General features: G+C 51.6%; 1 long non-coding RNA gene across 4 annotated transcripts in view; it reads right to left on the bottom strand.

Moving 5' to 3' along the window:
* Window positions 1-15858, bottom strand: part of LOC103349731 (uncharacterized) — a 49866-nt gene that overhangs the window by 31447 nt on the left and 2561 nt on the right. Inside the window, exons 2-4 of one of the 4 annotated variants that reach the window (XR_007922999.2) lie at window positions 11046-11201; window positions 4238-4359; window positions 3819-4116 (exon numbers count right to left, since the gene is read on the bottom strand). The exons of 1 other annotated variant lie outside the window; for it this stretch is intronic. This is a non-coding gene — a long non-coding RNA (uncharacterized lncRNA). Of the gene's footprint in view, window positions 1-3818; window positions 4117-4237; window positions 4360-6663; window positions 7137-10169; window positions 10692-11045; window positions 11202-15858 lie in introns of those variants that run through there. 2 more of the 4 variants (XR_011389035.1, XR_007923000.2) reach the window with 2 other exon arrangements.

Genomic DNA, 15858 nt, shown 5'->3' on the forward strand with positions numbered 1-15858 from the left:
TAGTGGAGCCCGCACGCCTAAGTGAACTGGGCCTTTGCTCCCGCAGTCTCCAGTGCAGTTGGTTTCTGTGGACTTCGTCGGCAACAACCTCAGCTGCAGCAGAGCCTTGAACATGGCCAGGCCATTCAAAAAGGGGAAGAACAGTCCAGAACAAGGGCCAAGTAAGCCTTCCTTGTCAGACACGCCCGGCCCTAGGATGGCCTCCACTAAGCACGTACCCCCACCCCCCCGCACGCTTCTTGCTTCTCTGCTCAAGGAAAGACCCCTTCCTCTGTGCTGCGCTCAGTGTAACTTTCCGACGAGACCCTGCATCGATGTTGTGTTCTCCAGGGACACACTTGAGCGCTTCTCCCACAGGTAAATGAGAAGAACTCAGCCCTGAGCGCACAGAGAGGCTTCCCCTCCCTGCCAGGCCCCCGCTGTCCCGGGCTGCTGCCTCCTGGGCACGCTCTGCCTCGGCTTGGGGCTCCCTGGGGTGACCTGGGCATGTCTCTGTCCTTTGCCACCGGACAGAGCAGGAACACCTGTTGCATAGCAGCTGCTTTGTAGAAGGCACCAGGGTTTTGTGTTCGTTGGTGAAAGGAGGATGCTTGGATAGGGACTGAAATGTTCAGACAACGCGTTCAGAAAACAAAATGTGGTAAGAGGTAAGGAACTTGGGATGGTCACAGTCTGCGTCATTTTCTCAGCAACTAAACTTGCTAAAAACAGAGCTACTGGGGTCGGCGTTGTGGCATAGTAGGTTAAGCCTCTGCCTGCAGTGCCGACATCCCATATGGGCACCGGTTCATGTCCCAGCTGCTCCTCTTCTGATCCAGCTCCCTGCTGATGGCCTTCCACATGGAAGACCTGGAGGAAGTTCCTGGCTCCTGGCTTCAGATCTGCCCAGTTCCGGCCATTGAAGCCATTTGGGGAGTGAACTGGCAGATGAAGACCTCTCTCTCTCTCTCTCTCTCTCTCTAACTCTTTCTCTCAAGTAAATAAAGAAAATAAATAAAAGTAAATTTGAAAACAACTATTTCACCTGGATGTGGCCTCTTTTCTGTGCTTCTGAACACACAGAAGCCCAGGCCCCTTCCCGCCATCGGCCCAGCTCCTGCAGGCTCCACGGCTTCACCCCCAGTCTGTTCTCTTCCCCCTCCTCCCCGGGGCCTCCGCTCGGGCCCCTTCATCTTCACAGTACCCCTCCCCATCTTTCGCACGCATTCAGTCATCCCACAGACCTTGAGGAGGCCCCGCACCGTGCCTACCCAGGCATTATGCTGGCTACAAAATAAAAGCCGGAGACCCAGAGCCCCATGCTGGCCCCAGATCCTTACAGCGCAGTGAGACGGGCTCGCCGCAGCCGGCCATGCTGCCATGCTGAGCTGAGCTGAGCGCATCTGGGGGACAGAGCGTGCAGGGAGAGCAGGGGGTGCTCTTTAGATGGCGAAACCAAGAGAAATGCAGGCTGCAGTGACCTTTTTACTCCGGAAGCAGCAGACTGTGGGATTCTTCAGTCTGAATTGGATGCCGTAGAGAAGCGAACCCGACTGCTCCCTAGCGGCGTGAGCTTCTTCTCCCTTCTGGAAACAACCGCTCTCGCCCACCAACAGGTCGACATAACCTACTCCTGACACAGCCCGCGCTCAGCCTCCGGCACCTGGCCGTGGGAAAACAGCTCTGTGCGGATCTGCCCCGGGCATGAGGGGAGCATCCAGGAAGAAGGAGCCAACCCCCGCACCCTGCCATCCTCTGCGCCCCCGCACCTGTCTTCTCGTCTTTCACAATGTGGGAATTCGGAGAGGGGGTGGGCGGAAACAGGAAATGTGGGTCATCAACAGAAGCAGCTTCTGAGCTCCAACACCAGTGAGCACCTGCCCCCTCTGCCCCCACCGCCACCCCCCACGCACTGGGCTCCCAGGGCATCTGCAGGATGTCCAGCTTGAATCACTGTCTGGTCAGGACCTTGGTGTACTCTGCTTCAAGCCCCCAAGGTCATCAGCCCTTTGAACTGCTGGAAAAAAATGTGTGTAGAAATCACAATCCAGGAAAGACAAATAAGCAGCAACAAAATGGGAGCAAAGGCCTGCAGCTGAGCAGATGTTGATTTTGACCCACGTCCAGTTTTGTCTGAGCCAAGAAAAGAATAAAAAATCCAGGAAAAGTCAAGTTGAAGGGGGGGGGGGCGGGGGAGACTGTGAATTTGAGATCTGATGTGGGAAAAAAAAAAAGATAAAAGTTATGGGCCGGCACCGCGGCTCAATAGGCTAATCCTCCACCTTGCGGTGCCGGCACACCGGGTTCTAGTCCCGGTTGGGGTGCCGGATTCTGTCCCGGTTGCCCCTCTTCCAGTCCAGCTCTCTGCTGTGGCCCGGGAGTGCAGTGGAGGATGGCCCAAGTGCTTGGGCTCTGCACCCGCATGGGAGAAAAAGCACCTGGCTCCTGGCTTCAGATCAGCGCGGTGTGCTGGCTGCAGCGCACCGGCCACAGTGGCCATTGGAGGGTGAACCAATGGTAAAGGAAGACCTTTCTCCCTGTCTCTCTCTCTCACTGTCCACTCTGCCTGTCAAAAATTTTTTTAAAAAAGTTATGCATATGGAATCTTTCTAGGAGCCAGTGCTATGGCACAGCAGGTTAACACCCTGGCCTGCTGTGCCCGCTTCCCATATGGGCGCCAGTTCAAGACCCAGCTGCTCCACTTCCCATCCAGCTTTCTGCTATGGCCTGGGAAAGCAGCAGAAGATGGCCCAAGTCCCTGGGCCTCTGCACCCATGTGGGAGACCTGGAAGAAGCTCCTGGCTCCTGGCTTCGGATCAGCATAGCTCCGGCCGAATTGGCCATTTGGGGGGTGAACCAACTGAAGGAAGACCTTTCTCGCTCTCTCTCTTTCTCTCTCTCTCTCACTGTCTAACTCTGACAAATAAATAAATAAAAAGTCCAGGCCGGCGCCGCGGCTCACTAGGCTAATCCTCCGCCTAGCAGCGCCAGCACACTAGGTTCTAGTCCCGGTTGGGGTGCCGGATTCTGTCCCGGTTGCCCCTCTTCCAGGCCAGCTCTCTACTGTGGCCCAGGAGTGCAGTGGAGGATGGCCCAGGTGCTTGGGCCCTGCACCCCATGGGAGACCAGGAGAAGCACCTGGCTCCTGGCTCCTGCCATCGGATCAGCGCGGTGCCCCGGCCGCAGCGCACCGGCCAAGGTGGCCATTGGAGGGTGAACCAACAGCAAAGGAAGACCTTTCTCTCTGTCTCTCTCTCTCACTGTCCGCTCTGCCTGTCAAAAAATAAAAATAAATAAATAAATAAATAAGAAGTCCAGCTGTACTCTCGCGCTCTCTGCTCTCCTCTCCCCTACCCCCGTCTCTCTTCTCTCTGCTCTCTCTCTCTCCTCGCTAGCTCCTCTCCTCTCTTTCTCTCTCTGTTACACTCTCCTTCACTCCTCTTTTTCCTTCTTCATCCCTTGCCTCCAGTCTGCTGGGTTTTCCCCAATAAACCTTTTCCCTCAAAAAAAAAAAAAATTAAAACTAAAAAAAAAAAAGTCCAGCTGTAGATCAGGGGAAGCAGTGATAAATCTGACTGCATCAAGATGTAAAAGCAACAGCTTTAGTCAGGAAAGCAAAGTAAAATAACAAACAGCAAACCTATCCCAGACAAATGGTTAACACCCTCAATATAGAAGGTGTCTACAAGGAGTGAGAAAGAACCAACTGAATTTAAAAATTGGGCAAGAGAGACAAACAGCCTACAGAAAACAAAAAAAGGGCCACATAGCATGTAGAAAAGCTGTTCAACCTGTAAGGTGTCCAGTGCGTAACAAATCTTCCCAGGCAGACGAATCAATTAATTCACAGGCTTTTATTGGGGTTCCGCTCCCTGGCGAGGTTCCGCGGTCCCAACAGAGCAACAGAGCGGGGGGCCGGGGAAGTCGCGCGTCAGCGATTGGGAGGGCTCCTTTTATAGATTCAGGGCATCAGGGTTAAAGGTTGAGGCAGGTCTGATCCTCATTGGTTGACCTTTAGGCACCCGCAGGGACCTTGACATGGACTTTTCTTCCCTGGAAGTACGGGTAGGGACTCTCCATTCCCGGAAGCATAGGCCTTCCCTCCTTGTGGATCCCAAAGCTGCCACAACCTTGTTTCTAATAAGAAAAATACGCATCAGAACTGTACCAAAGGAGCCTGTTTTACCTATCAGATTGGCAAAAATCCCAAAACTTGTCAACACGCTTAGTTGGCAAAGCGGCAGAGAAACAGACACACCTGTGCATTGTTGGTGAGCATGCAGACTGAGGCAAGCCCCGTGGAGGGGAATTGGGATGGCAATCTCTGACCAAGTTAAATACGCATTTCCTCTTCAAGCCTGCAATGCCACTTCTAGGAACCTAGTCAAAAAAAAAAAAAATAGTGCCAAAAATATGGAAAATTACTCGCGTAAGGTTATTTACTGCAGCCCTGTTGGTAATATCAAAAGACTAGAAAGAACTCAAATGTCTAGGAAGAGAGAGTTGGCTGAAATTAGACAGGAAGTATTACAAAGAATAAAAAAGGGAATAAAGAAAGCATTGTGGCCCAACGGGTTAAGCCGCCGCCTGGGACACCCACATCCCATGTCAGAAAGCCTGTTTAGAGCCTCGGCTACTCCATGTCTGATGCAGCGTTTTGCTAAAGCAGCTGGGAGGCTGCAAACAGTGGCTCAGGGCTTGAGTCCTTAGTCCTTGCCACCTACATGGGAGACCTGGATGGAGCTCCAGGCTCCTGGCTTCAACCTGGCCCAGCTTCAGCTGTTGCGGCCATTTGGGGAGTGAACCAGGGCATGGGAGAGTCCTCCCCACCCCTTCTGCCTTTGAAATAAAATAAAATGTCTCAGAAGTTAACATGTTAGAAGAAGAGGTAGAAGAAGAAGAGGAGGAGGAGGAGGAGGAGGAGGAGGCGGCGGCGGCGGCAGTGGCGGTGGCTGCTATCAGTCTCTTAGGAATACCTCAAAAGGGGGTGAAGGGACTCTCCCTTGCCCAAGGTGGTTCAATTTGAGGACTGATGACAGGAATGACTACAATGGCCTGAAGTGCATCAGGTATGTTTAAATCCGTGATCTCATAACAATGTTTTTAAAATGGTCACTTTTGGGGGCTGGCGCTGTGGCGCAGCGGGTTAGTACCCTGGCCTGAAGCACCAGCATCCCATATGGGCACTGGTTCTAGACCCAGCTGTTCTACTTCTGATCCAGCGTTCTGCTATGGCCTGGGAAAGCAGTGGAGGATGGCCCAAATCCTTGGGCCCCTGCACTTGCGTGAGAAACCCAGAGGAAGTCCCTGGCTCCTTGCTTTGGATCAGTGTAGCTCCGGCTGTTGCAGCCAATTGGGGAGTGAACCAGCAGATGGAAGATTTCTCTCTTTCTCTCTTTCTCTCTGCCTCTTTTCTCTCTGTGTAACTCTGACTTGCAAGTAAATCAATAAATCTTTTTAAAAAATGGTCACTTTTAGCAGAATTTAGGTGGGCAACCAAGCAATCGGAAAAATGGTCACACCGGGAAACCAAACACTAATGCTGCCCTGCCCAGGGGCACCGTAACCTCCCCATGGTGGGCAGCACACTTTCTCTTGCAGACGTGGTTCAGCTAGTAAAGGGGAAAGGGGTGACAGGGTTCCGCGTCACCACTCTGCAGCTCCTAATGAGATCCAGATTCGTCCATGGTCACAGTGACTTCGAGCATCATCTAAGGAAACACAAGCCCTGGTCTTTTGTGCTTCCTGTAGGAAGTTCACACACTTGCTGAGAAGCAGTGCTGCAAAAGCACAGAGGGGCCAGCGCTGTGGTGTAGCGGGTAAAGCCGCCGCCTGCAGTGCCAGCATCCCATATGGCAACCGGTTCGAGTCCCAGCCGCTCCACTTCTGATCCAGCTCCCTGCAAATGCGCTAGGGAAAGCAGTGAAGATGACCCAAGTGCTTGGGCCCCTGCACCCGTGTGGGAGCCCTGGAAGAAGCTCCTTTGCATCAGCCCAGCTCCAGCCGTTGCAGCCAGCTGGGCAGTGAACTGGCAGATGGAAGACCTCGCGCTCTCTCTCTTTGCCTCTGCTTCTCTGTAATTCTGCCTTTCAAATACATAAATAAAATATTTTTAAAAAAAAAGGTCATGGGAAATGCATATTTTTTTTAAAGATTTATTTATTTGAAAGGCAGAGCTACACACAGAGAGAAGGAGAGGCAGAGAGAGAGAGAGAGGCCTTCCATCAGCTGGTTCACTCCCCAATTGGCTGCAACGGCCAGAGCTGCACCCGTCTGAAGCCAGGAGCTTCCTCTGGGCCTCCACTCAGGTGCAGGTGCTTTCCCAGGCCATAACAGAGAACTGGATCGGAAGTGGAGCAGCTGGGACGTGAATCAGCACCCACATGGGATGCTGGCACTGCAGGCAGCAGCCTTACCTGCTACACAACAGCGCTGGCCCCAGAAATGCATATTATTAAAAAAAAAAAAAAAAGGCAAACACTTTGCCCAAGTGAAATCACCATTTTCAAGGAAGGCACTGGACAGAAGAATGTGTGACAGAGCGACTGAGCAGTCCAATCAGCAAAACCCATGCTGGGAAGCTGTAATGGATCAAAAAAAAATTTTTTTTCTTCCACAAATGTATTGCAAAAGACAAAAAGAATGAGCTAGAGAACTTAGACATTAAAGGAGACAAAATAAAAATGTCAACCAATAAACATAGGGACTTTATTTCAATCCTAATTCATAACAGCCAACTTGTTTTGACCACGTAAGATATTTGGGGGAATCTGAAAAACAAACAAAAAAATCCCAGATTCCAGGCTAGATTTCCCACTGACCTGAACCTAGGAGTCTTGGCCATGTTAAGTAAAGACCACTTCAAGGCCCCAGACCGCAGGGCTGCTTCTCTCCCTCTCTCTAAAAGGCTCTTCCTTGTCCCGGCCACCTCTCCCCAACCCCAGGTACACGGGGCTAACCCAGCACTGAGGAGAGACCCAGGAGTGCAGGGGGCACTCAGCCGCCCGCCTGAGGGGCAGGGCCCGGGATCTTGTCTCTCCAGCGGTTCCAGCGTCTGCCCATCTGGAGCCCAGATTCTGGCATCGTCCAGGACCTCCCCGGATGAGTGAGATCTGCTGGTGTGACTGATATTTCTGCTCCCAATTGGGTCTGTGATCCTGAAAGAGAGGGGGTTGGGACGTTTCGCCAAATACCACCACCAAGTGGCCTGCTGTCAACCTGCACCATGCATGGGTTTCTGTTTCAAACAAAGGTAAATCCTGCTCCACAACCTGAATGCTCTTAAGTCAGAAGATCTAGAAATTAGGGGTTGGCGCTGTGGTATAAAGCGGCCGCCTGCAAGCCAGCATCCCATAGGGGCGCCACTTCGAGTCCCAGCTGCTCCACTTCCCATCCAGCTCTCTGCTGTGGCCTGGGAGAGCAGTGGAAGATGGCCTAAGTCCTTGGGCCCCTGCACTCACATGGGTGTTTCCCATGGGTGGCAGGGACCCAAGTACTTGAGTCTGCTGCCTCCCAGGGGTGCACATTAGCAGGAATCTGGAGGCAGAGTAGCGGGGACTCCAGCTCAAGCACTGTGATTGGGGATGCAAGCATGCCAAGTGCCAAATACCCCTTCCCTTCACACGCTAGTCTGTACTGAGTTCTCCCATGTGCCAGGTGCTGGGCTAGGCCTTTGTATGCTTTATCCCATTTATTTATTTATTTTTGAGTGTTATAGACCGAATAATTATTTGTTAACAAAATTCACGCCTGACAGCAGAGAGCTCAGCTTCATTGCCCCACTTACAGTAAGGCGAGGACAAAAACGCAGCTTGTTTGTCAGAGAGAAGAAAGCAGATCCTGATCGACACGCCCGGCCAGGCTGTGTCGCACAGCATGGCTGCCCCGTGTGAATCCTCTAGGCACCTGCTGAGGCATGACCTCCAGCAAGGGCTGTTTCCACATCCATCACGCTCCCAGGGTTTCCTCTGTGTCATGTTGCTGTGGTGGCAGCGTGCCTTTCTAGTACAAGGTGTCTCCACTTGCATTACATTCGTCGGGTTTTTCCCCCGTGTGAGCTCTTTGGTGGACAGTGAGAATGATTGGCGGTAGAAGGCTTGCCCGCACACACGTGTCTCAGCTGTGAATCCTTGGATTCAGGCTGAAGACGGAACTTCTGCAAACGGACCTTTTCCATCCGTTACATCACTGGGGTTTTTGCCTCCCACGGTTCCTCTGATGCCTGTTGAGGTCTCACTTCTGGCAAAAGCTATTTTGTTGTTCGCTTTGTTTTGTTTTGTTTTTCACATTCCTTGCTTTCCAAAGGTTTCTCATGTGTGAATTCCATGTTGCCTGTTATGCTTGGATTCCGGGAAGATGTTTTCTGGGTTTCTCCCCTGTGTGAATCCCCTGATGTGTAATGAGGAATAGATTGTCACATTTAATACTCTCAACACGAACAGGCTTTGTGGTACAGGGGGTTAAGCCACTGCCTTGCAGGCTCACATCCTGCATCAGAGTGCATGGATTTTTTTTTTAAGATCTTATTTACTTATTTGAAAGTCATAGTTACACAGAGAGAGAAGGAGAGGCAGAGAAAGAGAGAGAGGTCCTCCATCCACTGGTTCACTCCCCAATTGGCCACAATGGTCCAAGCTGTGCCGATCCAAAGCCAGGAGCCAGGAGCTTCTTCCAGGTCTCCCGTGCGAGTGCAGGGGCCCAAGGACTTGGGCCATCTTCCACTGCTTTCCCAGACCACAGCAGAGAGCTGGATCGGAAGTGGAACAGCCAGGACTCGAACCTGCGCCCATATGGGATGTTGGCACTGCAAGCAGCTGCTTTATCCGATATGCCACACACAGTGCCAATCCCAAGAGTGTATGGATTTGAGTCTATCCATCATGGGAGGCAGCAGATGATGGGGCAAGCACTTGGGTCTCTGCCACCCACATGAGACGGAGGTCCTGGCTCCTGGCTTCCGCCTGGCCCAGCCCTGGCTGTTACAAACATTTGGGATATGAACTAGTGGATGAAATATCTGTCTCTCTTTCAAGTAAAAGTTTAATAATACAATACGAAATTGTGTATTATGACAAAAACTGTATGTGGACTTCAAAAATTCAAAAATAATTATCCTAAAAATGATACCCTCAAAGAGGCCGCCGCTGTGATGTAGCGGGTAAAGCCACCGCCTGAGGTACCGGCATCCCCATATGGGCATATCCTGGCTGCTCCACTTCCGATCCAGCTCTCTGCTATGGCCTGGGAAAGCAGTAGAAGATGGCCCAAGTCCTTGGGCCCCTGCACCCACATGGGAGACCTGAAAGAAGCTCCTGGCTCCTGGCTTCGGATTGGTGTAGCTGCGGCCATTGCAGCCAATTGGGGAGTGAACCAGTGGATGGAAGACCTCTCTCTCTCTCTCTGCTCCTTCTTCTCTCTCTGTGTAACTATGACTTTCAAGTAAAATAAATGAATCTTTTAAAAAAAATGATACCCTCAAAGGCCTACTAGGTACTGGCTGCTCGCTTCCGTCTCTCAAGGACAGTCTCGCCGACACGTCTCAGGAGCACGTCTCTTAGCTGTTTCCTATTTCACACACTGACAGTCATACACAACAACTGAAAGGTCATACAAGCCTAGCAAAGGTGCCAAGGTCAGAGGTCAGAGGTCACCAGAGGGCCAAAGACCTCAGAACACAGTGAACAGAGGTTCTTTCATCTGTGCCACAGCAAGCCACAGTGGTGCCATCTTGAGTCTCCTGGTGTCTCGGAAGGAAGCTGCCATCTGTGCGCCCAAGAGGCCACTCTGCAGACAAAGTCTAAGGGCTGTCACAAACCCTTATGATAAGAACAACAAGATGCCGTGGGTGGGGTGGTGGGAGGTAGGGGTGGGGGCTATTCCTCAGTGACAGCAAAGGAATGGTACAGCACCAGTTCCACCCCAGCTCCCTTATCACTAGTAAAGTATAGCTTCACCTGCAGTGCCGCATCCCGGCTCATTCATGTCCGGCTGCTCCGTTTCCCACCCAGCTCCTGCTAATGGTCTGGGAAGGCAGCTGAATATGGCCTCACCCTGCCACCCACGTGGGAGACTCAGGTGAAGCTCCAGGCTCCTGGCTTCAGCCTGGCCCAACCCTGGCTGTTGCAGCCATTTGGGGAGTGAATCAGCAGATGGAAGATCTCTCTCTGAGTTTCAAATAAATAAATAAAATCTTAAAAAAAAAAAAAAGGTATGGATCATTGTGTCTTCTACCATTCTGTGCGGTAATAAGCAGCACAAGCCTTCCTGCAGCTGTGTCCCACCAGCTGCTGCTCCTATCCGGAAGCCCGTGCGTGAGTTGTGTGCATCGACTTGACCAAGGTGCAAGAGCACGAACGCATACACACACCCTAAAACCATAAAATTAACAATGAGACTTAACTCTATAGCAGCCCCCAGTCCTATGTAGAATCACCTCCATGGAGGAACAGCAGGGACATGGCTGCACTACTGTGGCTGTGTCTCCTTGCTGGAGGGGTATTGAGGACAGTGCGCGTGGCACCTGCAGATCTGACACTTCCACTCGCCTCGCTTGGCCGTGAAGACTCCTGCCTGGTGAGAACGCCCCTTTGTCCTGAGCCGCAGGCGTGATCCATGGTAGACCAGGCGTCTGCGGGTTGTGGTTGTTGGGAGGAGACCACCCAGTTTCCCCAAACTGCCTGTGTTTCTCGGCAGGTGGTCGCGTGGGCAGGAACCTATGGGAAAGGACTTTTGAAAACACTTTGTTGCTTTGTGAAAATTGCCCAGAAAGGAAGTCATTGTTGACACTTGGCAATAGAAGTAATGAAAGTAGGAATTAGAAATTAGGGGTGGGGAGGGGGGAGCCTGGCATTTTGATCGGCTCTGTTAATTCACAATAAAGGCAGATACCAAAAAAGATTTGAGAAGCTGTTGCAGCGGCGTTCCCAGCAGTGAAAGTAGCACAGTGGTGGTTCACTTGCGGTAGGAAAACGCAAACAGGAAGCAGCGGCTGCTCTACATAAACACAATTGAGGAAGGCCCCCCAAGTCCTGGAGAAGTGTTTATGCTTCCTCTAATCTGAGACTTACCAAGACCTCTGGTGCTTTTTGTTACAGGTCAGACAGGGGTCTCTCCTCCCCTGGAGCATGGCCTCGGAGTGAGCACACAACAGCTGCCCCAGCACTAAGTACGTCTCCTCCAGCTTGATACAGACGGATGTGGGGCTCTCAAAGATTCTGAGCTCCCTGGGGAAAATAAAAAGACCGCCTTGCTGGTTGGACAAGACCAAGGGGCGGGGGCTGCCTAAGGGCACCCAGCAGGCCATGCGCGAGGACCCTCTGCACCAGTGAAGGCTCTGGGCTCCTCCTCCACATCCCTTTCTCTCTCTACGTAGACATTGCCTTGGGCCACCTGCACCCTTCCCACTTCCTACTCAATTTATTATTTTACTCTTGTTTAGTGATACCCAGATTTATCCTTTGTGTGTATTTTCTATCTATCAAAGTCCTTTTGGATATAAGCTTGGTGCGCATAAATAATAGTAATGGCTATCAAGTATTGACTATACTATTTCAGTTAGGGGCCAGCGTTGTGGTGTAACGGGGAAAGCCGCCACCTGCGGCGCTGGCCTCCCATATGGACACCAGCTCAAGTCCTAGCTGCTTCACTTTCGATCCAGCTCCCTGCTAATGACCTCAGAGAGCAATGGAGGATGGCCTGAGTCCTTAGGCTCCTGCACTCACGTGGGAGACTGGAAGAAGCTCCTGGCTTCAGACCAGCCCAGCTCCAGCCATTGTGGCCCTTTGGAGAGTGAACCTGTGGATGGAAGATCTCTCTCTCTCTCTCTCTCTCTCTCTCTCTCTCCCTCTCCCCCTGTAACTCTTTCAAATAAATAAACACATCTTTAAAAAATATATCTCAAATAATGTATTCCAATTTATGTCTCCCAAATATCATTTAGATTTTGATTTATATATATGTATATTGTTATTCATGTAGAATGTATAGAAAAAAGAGGCAAAGGAAAGGCAGACAACTTACTGCTCTTGTAGCCAATAAGTGGTAAACTCGTTTTAGACCTAAGAGGGAAGGAATCTGTGTCAGACTGCCATAGGAATAAGACACATCTCACTGGTGTCACTCTCTCACCTACCATTAATTAGAACTTCAGTAGTTTTACAAAAGCTGTTTTGCCAACCTGAACTACACCATGCCCACACACACCTACACACCCTCTTCAGCTAGGATCCTTTATTCTTTTTTTTAAAGATTTATTTATTTATTTGAAAGTCAGAGTTACACAGAGAGGCAGAGAGAGAGAGAGAGAGAGAGAGGTCTTTCATCCATTGGTTCACTCCCCAATTGGCCGCAATGGCCGGAGCTGCACCAATCCGAAGCCAGGAGCCAGGAGCTTCTTTCAGGTCTCCCACGTGGGTGCAGGGGCCCAAGGACTTGGGCCGTCTTCTACTGCTTTCCCGGGCCATAGCAGAGAGCTGGATGGGAAGTGGAGCAACCGGGACTCGAACCAGCACCCATATGGGATGCCGGCGCTGCAGGCGGCGGCTTTACCCACTACACCACAGTGCCATCCCTGATCCTTTATTCTTTCAACCACGTGTATTGGAGCGCACTCCACACCAGCCACGGGCACCAGTGCACACAGCAGACACTCCCTGAAAAGAGTGCTGATCCCTGAGAGATCCTCTTCCCCACGCACTCCTTGTCAGCCTGGACTAAATGAGATGCCTCACTAAACGTCCTCCCTTTCCTTCATAGCGTGCCGTGGAGCCAACATGACCTGTCCTGTTCATGGCTGCACCCAGCATCTTGCACCGCTCCTGACACCCCCGAGATACTTAAAGCAGCCTTGCCTAGCAAGTTCACATGCACAAGCAATAGGAGCAGGCTTTCTCAAATTAGGCAAGCTGGTGCAGGGCTGGTGACCAGCCAGTATTCAGCTGATCGTCAGTTTCTGGGCCACCCAGTGCTAGCCTCTGCTTAGCAGAAACCGGCAGCCTGTGAGGTCAGGCCTCCCTCTGATTGCACAGACTCCAGGGTCCGCCTTTCCCGTGAGGTCCCCGCCCACCCACCTTAGGCGGGAGCAGTACCAGCAGGTGGAAGCCTGCCCTGCCAAAGAGACTCATCAATCCTAAATGTCTCAGCAGTCCCACGGATCCTGCCGTGCAAGGCGGGTTTCGCTTTGATCACAATCTCTTGCTCTAGGGTGAGCCTCAAAGAGGGTCAACAGTACCTGGAACAAATGACCACACCCCTCTCACTTCTCACTGTGTGGGTGTTACCTGGAGATGGTGGCTCTCCTGCCCGGACCCCGTAGGGGTGGGTCACACCCCTGTGAGTAACAGTGGTCTCTGAAAGAGACGGAAATCCAGGCAGACACAGGTGAGGGTGGACCTGAGCTCAGAAAGGGAGCCTGGAGCCGGCAGGGGTGGGTGGTGGGTTTGTAGCCTTCTCTAAACAGACTCATGGGGACCGTGCTGTGGCATAGCAGGTAAAGCCACTGCCTGCAGTGCCGGCATCCCATATAGGCATGGGTTTGAGACCTGGCTGCTCCACTTCTGATCCAGCTCTCTGGTATGGCCTGGGAAAGCAGTAGAAGACGGCCCAAGTCCTTGGGCCCCTGCACCCATGTGGGAGACCTGGAAGAAGCTCCTTGCTCCTGGCTTTGGATCAGCACAGCTCCAGCCATTGCGGCAAATTGGGGAGTGAGCCAGCAGTTGGAAAACTGTCTTCCTCTGCCTCTCTGTAACTCTGCCTTTCAAGCAAATAAATACATCTTTAAAAAAGAGGACCATGCCACGGCTCACTTGGCTAATCTTCCACCTGCGGCACCAGCACACCGGGTTCTAGTCCCAGCTGGGGTGCCAGATTCTGTCCCGGTTGCTCCTCTTCCAGTCCAGCTCTCTGCTGTGGCCCAGGAAGGCAGGGGAGGATGGCCCAAGTCCTTGGGCCCTGCACCCGCATGGGAGACCAGGAGGAAGCACCTGGCTCCTGGCTTCAGGAGGCAGCAGGTGCTTGGGTCCCAGTCGCATACATGGGAGACCTGGATTCAGGTCTCAGCTCCCAGCTGCAGTCCCGGCCCAGCCCTGGCATTGCAGGCATTTGGAGGATGAACCCGTGGATGGGAGATCTCTCTGTATCTCTCTGTATGTCTCACTACCTCTCAAACCAATCAGTCAATTAAAAAAAAATTGTCCCTGTGTCCACTTGTGAGTAACCAGCCCTCCCTCTCCCAGATGCACGAACCTCCCCATTTTCCAGAAGATGTGTCTCCCCTTCTTCTGTCTGCAGCTGTCGGTCAGTGACCACCGGGCACCGGGCACCTCTCCAGCTCTCACTCTCCCAAGGTTGTGCTCTGTTCAGGGCATCTAGCACCTCAGAGGTGAGTTCGTGACACTGATGGACCGGGCATCCAGCTTGTGGGGCACACGAGGATCTCTAGCTTGCAGTGGCTGCCAATTTCCATGGTGTAAATACTCCCTCCCGGGGTAGCTCTCTAACCACCAACGGTTTTCTAAATATTTAACGATCGCCCTCTCTGGCTGCTATCAGCCTGCCCCAGCACCCCACAGTCAGGAGGATCACCAGAACTCCATGGGGCCCCCAGGCACCATTTCTGCCCAATGGCTCAGGGCACTAGGAAGGAAATGGAAAGCCCAGGGTTCAAATCCTTGCATGACTTGGAAAAGTTTTAGCATCCAACTCTGCAAAACAGGAGTGAGAGAACCCACCTGTGGTATTGCTTTAAAATGAAAATGAGATGCCTAAATAAAATGCCTAATATGTAACCGGAACCAGCTTTCAATAAATGTTCTTCCTTTCGCCCCACCCCCAGTTTTCTTGTGATGTAAAGAATTATTTGCCAAAGGTTCCAACAGGGGGAGCCCAAACGCAACCCTGCCAATATGGGGGCGGGTGAATCAACCTAACTCGCTCCCGGTTCAGCTTCAATTTTGGACCCCTTGAGAAACACAGCTCTTTTTTTCCTGCAAGACTCTCACTCGTCCTCACTTCCAGAAGGAGAGTCCATCAGAACTTTGTTGTTGGAGTTTCCGCCACCTGGCTCCATTCTCCCCCGAGATGACCAGAACTCATAGTCCAAAAAGGGAACCCCACTTCAGGGCCAGAGCAAGGCTTCACCGAGGTGGCCTTTCACACAGAGCAGAGAGCATAAAACTTTGCCCGTTTGCAAGACGCCTTCCACAACACACCACATGCTTAATAAATGGTTGCACTAAACACTCATGAGAGCTTATGGTACCACTGTGCAACAGGAGGCTATGGTCAGATATCTAGAACTTTCCAACTACAAAACCCCCATAGAAGGAAGTGGAATCTTTGTGTGGCTGGAGCAGGTGTAGAGGAGCCGGAGGCAGAAGCAGCACAAGCCACTCAATTTGAGAAGTTGCTTTTTTACAAACAGTATCAGAGTGATACACAAAGAGGAAGCAAAAGAAATTTTAGGGAAATCTGGTTTCTTGTAGCAAAGGCTTTTGCCAACCAAGAAAGTTTCAGAAATTTAGAACTACAAAAAACTCTTAATGAGAAACAAGTGGAAAGACCTGAGCTTGAGCCATGTCCGCTGAGTGACCTTTGCCAAGTTGTTGAGCCTCTCTGGACCTCCATCACGCCTGTGTTTGTTCACCCAGCCTGCATTTAGCCTCTTGTATGCGTCCAGTATAGAACTAAGTGGATTCTGGGAAAGATTGGCGAGCAAAACCAAGCACAGCCCTTTTTCTAATGGAGCACACAAGCTGTTCACCTGTACATGGATGAGTGAAGGCAGAGACGACCAGATATGAAGTCAGACCCCTATCTCACACCATAGACCAAAATTAGCTCAAAGCAGATCAAAGACAAAAGCTAAAGCTATTAAATTGTTAT

This window comes from Oryctolagus cuniculus, chromosome 5 (genome assembly GCF_964237555.1).
Source record: "Oryctolagus cuniculus chromosome 5, mOryCun1.1, whole genome shotgun sequence".
NCBI lineage: Eukaryota > Metazoa > Chordata > Mammalia > Lagomorpha > Leporidae > Oryctolagus > Oryctolagus cuniculus.